General features: G+C 32.0%; 1 long non-coding RNA gene across 1 annotated transcript; it reads right to left on the bottom strand.

The window, feature by feature from the left end:
* LOC127708364 (uncharacterized) lies at nucleotides 1-4,220 on the bottom strand. The gene is made up of 2 exons (XR_007985252.1): nucleotides 4,178-4,220; nucleotides 1-1,730 (listed from the first exon to the last, which is right to left on the bottom strand). It is a non-coding gene; the product is annotated as an uncharacterized LOC127708364 (long non-coding RNA).
* Between the last annotated feature and the right edge of the window lie 4,251 nt (nucleotides 4,221-8,471).

Here is an 8,471-nt window from a genome sequence, read left to right as displayed (position 1 = left end):
TATGTTCCTTTTGTTTAATAATAAGTATAAAACAAAACATGCAAAAGTCTCAGTATAATACAAAATAAGTTTACTTCCAACAATGAATTATTTTTGTTTTGTTTTATCTTTTCAAAAGACATAACACATAGCCATTAAAGTTGACACTTTAATAAGATCAAGAGAATTGAAAACATTATTATCAATACTTTTGTTTTCAGAATTCAATGAAATTTTGATTAGATGTTTAAAAGCGAACACCTAAACATTGTGACTGGTTAGAAATTATATAAACAAATATGGTATATTTGATCAATGGCGTTACGTTATTTTTATTTTGGTGTACAATATAATAAATTTTCCACTGAAGATACTGAAACGGACAATTGATGTTCAATGTCTATTTTCGAGTGCTACTGACATATACTGAGAGTCTTCATAAATCGAGTTTAAGCCCTTTTTTCACAAATAACTTGCTACACTTTTGACTGGTCAAGTTTATACCAAACTGGAAACCTGTCATGAATGAGCATACAAATTCTCTCTAAACTAAGATAGCCTTAATGGATAGTTTTGTAATAAAAAATTAAAAACAAACTTTTTAGAAAGAACAGGCTAAGAAATATATTTATCGTCATTGTCATATTGGCTTACGGGTAGCTAAATTTTACATCCCTTATCCTCTTAGGGGCTCTGTTTGACAAATAAGAACAAGACTTAGTTAAAAAAAATATAGCTCATTACAGTTTTAAAATCATAGACGGTTTATGAAAACTATCAGTTTGCAGAAGAACAAAAATTTAAAAGTATAATTTAATACTAAATACATCACTTTAGTAAACCCTTATCATACTATGTTATACAAAATGGCAGTCCCTCCCCAGGAATTCGCAACTAACAAACATTTTCTTGCTAGGTCATAGTAAATGGCCTCCGGATAATTTAAACCATCACTCTGTCGAAGAATAACCTTTCTTCTTTTTCCATCACGACTGATGGAGACGACATTGTGAGATTCGTAGCCGACGACAAAAATATCTCCATTAGTCAAAACAGAAATAGTACAAGGAGATGCTAAAATATCGTCATTAAATTGCCAATTCGGCCGACCTTCTAAGTCACAACAATTTACAACGCCCCAAAAGTTGCCTGTATAGTAAATTCTATCTTTATCGACGGTGCAGTAGCAGCCTTTTTCGATTAGAACTTCTACTTCAATAGTTCTTATCCTCATACCGAACAGATTCAGAACTTCTATTCCTTTCTGAAAAACAACTACATATAATTTTCCATCACAGTAAGATACACCCCAGCAGCTTTTTCCAAATTTTATGTCATGGCAAAGCGTGTGCTCTGTCGTGTCAAAAATCTGTAGGGTTCGGTACTTTCCGAATGTAATAGCATACATTTCCGGTTTGATGACGGTTATATCGAATGGAGTATATTGTAGCTTAACCTCTTTGTCAAAGGAACCAGTTTGGTGGTGCAATATTAACCTGTTATTACCCTGGTCTACGAAGATTAACTTTCCATTCGGTAATATCGCACAACTTTTTATCCACAGATCCTCTATGCCTCTCTGTATTTGTAGATTCTTCTTCATCATCCATTGGGATTCCATTTTAATTTTTAATTGAACTTATTTGCCCAGATAGAGCATAAAAAGACAGCTATCTGTTTTAAGCTACTGCACAGCGTGTCATTATTGACTCAAGTTCTTTTAACCATGTCATGTGACTTGTCGTGGATATCTTTAAAATATATAATATGCTTATTGTTACTAGTATATTAAATAGGGGATTGATGTATTGTCAATATTTTAACGATGCATTTCAAACATTAACAAATGGAAAACATGTTATAAGAAAAGTGCACATGCTGAAATGTCTGCCTGTTTTACTAATCCTGATCGAATTTATGTTGAAAGTCTTTCAGATAAAAGTTTTACTACAATTTTCACAAAAATTTAACATTATTACTGATTTACATATGTAAATGCCCTCGAGGTCAGGTGTACTCTGCAAACATTTAAACTTTACAATTATTTCAAACACCAAATATAATGAACTTTAGCTTATAATACCTTATATACGGAAGTTTCTTGTGCACATTTTCGAAACTATTTATCCTATATTGGATATCCCCTGTAACAATTGTACACGACAGCCGTTTTGTCTAAAGAAGATATACACAACTTTTACGTCAATGGTTCATACTTAAAACATGATTTATTTATTAGCTGTTATTGGCTTTGAACTAGCTGTCAGTAACTACAAGAAGTACTCTCAGATCTGTACTTAGTGTCTTTTTTGTTGTGGGGATGTATAAATACACTGCCACGTCCGGTCTGTGTTTTCATTCGTTGTTTTTCTGCTATGTATCGATCTAATGAGTTAATCACTGTTCAACTGATTTTTATAGTTGTTCATGTGTTGTATAATGTTACACCACTGTCCCAAGTTAGGGGAGGGTTTGGCGCCAGCCAACCAGTTCAACCCCGCCACATTCTATATGTGCCTATCCCAAGTCAGGAGCCTAGCTGTACATGTAGTTCTGTTGGAAATCGAACCACATCACCTTATTTTTATAATGATAGAAATTTCAATGAGGCTGCAACGCAACGACAACACAATTCGACCAAATCAATTGATATATTTGCAGCAATTAAAAAAAATTCTCAAAACAATCCATATGAATCTGTTTTTACAGGGATAATCATTGTCACTAATTTGTTAGATTTTTTTGCAACAACACTCACATGACTTACTAAAGAATGTTCTTATAGTTGTCCTTGTTTTCCGTTCACTGTTGTAGTATAAATCAGGCCAGGTTTGTTTCCTATTTCTAACTGTTTCACTTGTTGTCATACGGGAATTTTTATAATTTACCACTACGGTATGGGTTTTGTTGTAAAAAGATCTAACTAATTATTGACAATACGGTATGGGTTTTGCTCATTGTTGTTGGCCGTTTACTGTCACCTCTAATTATTAACATCTATATCCTTTGATATATGGATAGTTTTCTTATTGACAATCATGTCACATCTTCTTATTTTTATATTATCCCTGCAACATATTCCTCCGCTTTACCTGTCGGTTGATTTTATTATAATACTTTAATTTTTAGGTCCAATTTGGTCATATAATTCTTCAACTGTTTCGGTACTGATACATCCTTGGTTTTCAAATATTCGGCATTGAGCGTTCCTGATAAAGGTAAATCCAGAAAAGGCTAAGCACTTCGGACGCATGGAATTTTTAAAATGTTGTTTTCATTTTTTAATGTCTTGATCTATGGTTCAATTTGTTTTAAATGTAAATTCTTTGATATTTTCTGTTTAATGTATGAACAACTCTTATAAATTCGGGACGATTAGAGCTTCGCATATTTCATGGACATCGGAACTTGTTTGACACTATATATTGACCTGTTAGACTATATTTCTTTTTTATTATCTGCGTCGTTTGGTTGCTGTGTCAAACATCATAAGTCGGAGAAAAACCGACAATACCATGACAAGAAACGGGAAAAAACGACGGAAAGACAAACAACAGAGTCACAAAACACTAAATAAAAAACAAAAGACTGCAAAGCAGTACTAACCCCAACAAAAAAGGGGACAATACATTATAGAGTAAAGTATTTTTTCTGAACTAAAGTAAATTTATTCTTATAGTACTTTCTTTGTTGAAACTTCTGATATTCTAAGAATAAATGATAAAAAGAGGGAGTGTATAGCACTCAAAAACTATTTTTCATATTGCATGATATCTTGATATCAAATCTTGTGTATAGTCCTTGTGATTTTTTTCACTTCTTATTTAGAATGAGGTGACGTAGAGCTTACATATAATTTTAACATAGGTATGTCTATTGTTGATCTCTAGTTGTCTTTTGTCGTATCATTGTTGTTGTTGGGTCGTTGTCTTGTCGTCGTATTTTTAAAGCTCTTCTTAGGATCATTACATTATGATTATTGTAGTGCAAAAGCATGAAGAATAAAAAAAATCATTTTCTTAAATCCTCACATTCCAATGAAACACCACGCAATGAAACAAACAAGTTTTGAAAGAAAAAACTTTTTAAAAATTATTACAAAGTGTTACTTTATTGCGAAGTTATACCTTGGTTGGTGTATGCTGCTTTGTAATTCAAATAATTATATGTAAATTTTCATAAATAAAAGAAATTTTACCTGTTCTTACGATTGTTCGTCTTTGAAAGAATTTAAGGTAAACATTTAAAAAAAACAAAATATAATATGACACTTTTGTGATTTAAAATTACACAAAGGGTATATAGATCCAAAACAAAGAATTGTTTGCACGCAAGGGTTCTCATAACTATTCAATATCAAATATCAATGTCAGCAAGTGTATTAAATTGTATTGTGCAACACCTTTCTTGTGTAAACTGATCTGCATAAATTAATTTCAGTAAGCATATTTATTGCGCACAATTTTTTCGATCTGGTATTCAAACTGTCCTATATTCTGATGCAGCGGTCTACAATGCATAGTGACGTGCAATGTAAGCATGTATATATATATACATAGTTTGTCTTGACGTACATTGTAAGTTTTAAAACCGAGAAAAGAAAGTTATACGTGCATATAAGAAACTTAAGAAAAATAAGCTTTGTACTAACTGACCATATACACCGTGATTAAAGATACCGTTGAAATTTGTCGACTTATAAAATATTAACATATTAACAAGGCGTAATTTGGAAATGTGATTTGCGGTATTTCAATATGGTGTTTACTTAATCTGTAAACGATATAATTGTGACTAAATAACAAAGTCGACATAAATAAATTATGACGAAAACGGAAACTTGAAGTAAAAAGTTTTTAAACGATCGGTTGCTGACCAAAAAGTAAATAGTAGCAACATTTTTGCCTTTAAATGGTTTCAGTTTCTGGTAAGTTTTATAACTTTTTTTTTATTTCGACTAGTTTGAAAGATTTAATGGACAATTTATTAAAATAGTTGATGACAACAAACATTTGGTTGTTACGTTTTCTAACAACAGTAAGTGGTCAGTCCACATAGATAATATTTACTGTAGTGCCACTAAACAGAAACAATCTTAATAAGATATATCTCGCATACATACTTCCACTTTCAGAATATGCATGCGAGATATGGGATGGGTGCGGTGTAAGAGATATTCCGAAAAAAATTGAGCGCTTGCAGCTTGAGGCAGCCAGAATGATTACTGGACTTCGGCAATTTGTATGCAAAGAATCCTTATTTTTTTAAACTGGGTGCAGTTCTAGAAGAAATAGACGTAAGTTATGTTTATTTCATAAAATACATAATAATAATGTTCCAGAATATCTTATGGATTGTATCTCAGATTATGCAGACAGTAATTATTATAATACTAGAAACCGTTCTCACTATAGAATACCGAAATGTCGATTGGACATATTTTCTAAATCATTTTTTCCTTCTTCAATTCGTGCATGGAATTTATTGCCGTTAGATATTATATCAATTCAATCATCTCAAAATTTCTAAAATACAATCCGGAGAAATGACATTTCATTTAAAACCGCTGCATTTGTTTGCACCTGTCCTAAGTCAGGAACCTGATGTTCAGTGGTTGTCGTGAATTGATGCGGTTCATAAGTGTTTCTCGTTTCTCGTTTTTATAAGGATTAGACCGTTGGTTTTCCTGTTTTAATGGTTTTACACTAGTCATTTTTTAGTTCATTATTCACTTTTCAACGTTTAGTAATTAATAATGAATAATGAAATAGTTTATATTTCAGTATTCAAGTTGAAAAGTGAATAATGAAATAGATAATTTATTTTTTTACTGTGACACTATTTTTCTGAATTCGTCATTTTGATGTCAATTAATATATATTTAAATTAATATCAGAAAAAAAAAACACTCTTTTAAATTTTTATCTTTATTTATTTATTTAGTTAGTTTCGGAGGATAAACTGGTGGGTTTCCCTAACTATTTTTAACAGAAATTCCTTTTTTTTAATGTATGGACGACCTAATTACCAAAACGTATATAAAAATTAAAATACTATACATTGGATTTTTTTATTTTTAAAGGACCTTTGCGATCTTTCATCCCCTGATTATAGATATAACTTGTCGATTGTATCGCAATGCCCATTAGAGGGGTTACGGAGGACGTAAATGCCAAAATACGCATGAGCATTTAGAAAATTTAATAACAAATTTTTAATAATGGAATGGACTGCTGCGACCCTCCAGCCCCTAATTACAGAGATGCCTTATACGTCATTCGAAAGCTTATTGATAGAGGAACAAAATGTATATAATCAACGTGTGCCGCAATGCCCATTAGAGGGGTTACGGAGGACCTAAATGTCAAAATACGCGTGAACATTAAGAAATAGCCTATTTTGAATATTAGGAATTGACTGTTGCGACCCTTCATCCCCTAATTACAGAGATACCTTATACGTCATTTGAAAGCTTACCGATAGAAGAACAAAATGTATATAATAAATATGTACCGCAATGCACATTAGAGGGGTTACGGAGGACCTAAATGCCAAAATACACATGAACGTTAAGAAATAGCCTAGTTTGAATAATGGAATGGATATTTTGAAAAATGGAATGGACTGCTGCGACCCTTCAGCCCCTTATTACAGAGATGCCTTATAAACCATTCGAAGCTTATCGATGAAGAAACAAAATGCATATAATTAATATGTGCCGCAATGCCCATTAGAGGGTTTACGGAGGACCTAAATGCCAACATACGCGTGAAACATTAAGAAATAGCCTATTTTGAATAATGGAATGGACTGCTGCGACCCTTCAGCCCTAATTACAGAGATACCTTATACGTATACGAAAGCTTATCGATAGAGGAACAAAATGTATATACATGTAATAAATATGTGCCGCAACGCCCATTAGAGGAGTTACGGAGAACCTAAATGACAAAATACGTGTGAACATTAAGAAATAGTCTATTTTGAATAATGGAATGGATTTCTTGAATAATGGAATGGACTGCTGCGACCCTTCATCCCCTAGTTACAGAGATGCCTCATACTCATTCGAAAGCTTATCGATAGAGAAACAAAATGTATATAATCAATGTGTTCCCCAATGCCCATTAGAGGAGTTACGGAGGACCTAAATGCCAAAATACGCGTGAACATTAAGAAATAGCCTCTTTTGAAGGATAGTGAGGACCAGAATCTTACAAATATGCTTGAAGAAAAATACCAGTAAAACGCTGGCATTGCCAACTGATGCTCTTCGAACTACATTTTTTTTAAAGATATTATTATTTTTATTTCAAGGATTAAATATGCTTGCAATTATAGTGAAAAAAAAGCATGAACTTTCATTGTTAATTTTTTACTTGTATGCATGTGTTACAATTAATAGTAGGCTACTGTACCGAAAACCAAATTAAAAAAAAAATATTTGAACTAACAGTAATCTTAACCTTTGACTTTGAATTTAAAAATGTATTCCCTATGTCAACCATCTGTATAAGTTTCATTCGATCAAGCAATATATAGATCTGTGCTACTATCTGGATACCATTTTTAGCTCACCTGGCCTAAAATGCCAAGTGAGCTTTTCTCATCACTTGGCCGTCGTCGTTAACTTTAACAAAAATCTTCTCCTCTGAAACTACTGGGCCAAATTTAACCAAACTTGGCCACAATCATCATTAAGGTATCTAGTTTAAAAATGTGTCTGATGACCCCACTTGCCAACCAACATGCCCGACATGGCTAAAAATAGAACATAGGGATAAAATGCAGGTTTTGCCTATTATCTTGAAAAATGCTATAAATAGAGAAAATCTGAAAGAGGCTGAAATGTTCAAAATGATGAGATCTACCTATTGTTATTTCAAAACTTTCAGACGACTTCTTTTAGGAGTTGTTGCCCTTAAATGACAAATTTTACCGATTGTTTTTAATTTTTGGCTTATAAGAAAAAACTATAATAGATCAAAAGAAACTTATATTCCAAAAATGATCAGCAAGACAAGATCTACAAATAAGTGCACATAGTCGAAATCGTCAGACGACTCCTTATTCGAGTTATTGTCCTCTAATGACGATTTTTATCATTTTTTTGGTGTTTTTGTTTATATCTTAAAAACTATAATAGATAGATAGAAACTTGAATAAGCAAAACTAATCAGCATGACAAGATCTACAAATAAGTTAGAACTATTGTAATTGTCTGACGACCCCTTATTGGAGTTATTGGCGTTTGATAATGATTTTTACCATTTCTTTGCGTTTTTGCCTAATATATGAAAAACTATGATAGATATATAGTCTAAGAACTTAAATAAGCAAAAATGATCAACAAGACTTGAATTATTTATAAGTCAAATAACCGAAATAATTTACCAATATTTTACGTTTTTGCCTACTATCTTGAAAACTATAAAATATAGATAGATACTTTAAAAAGCAAAAATGATCAGCAAGACAAGATATACAAATAA

This window comes from Mytilus californianus, unplaced genomic scaffold, assembly GCF_021869535.1.
Source record: "Mytilus californianus isolate M0D057914Y unplaced genomic scaffold, xbMytCali1.0.p SCAF_7, whole genome shotgun sequence".
Taxonomy (NCBI): domain Eukaryota; kingdom Metazoa; phylum Mollusca; class Bivalvia; order Mytilida; family Mytilidae; genus Mytilus; species Mytilus californianus.
Note: the sequence above shows the minus strand (reverse complement) of the source record. Positions and strands in the feature narration are given on the sequence as shown.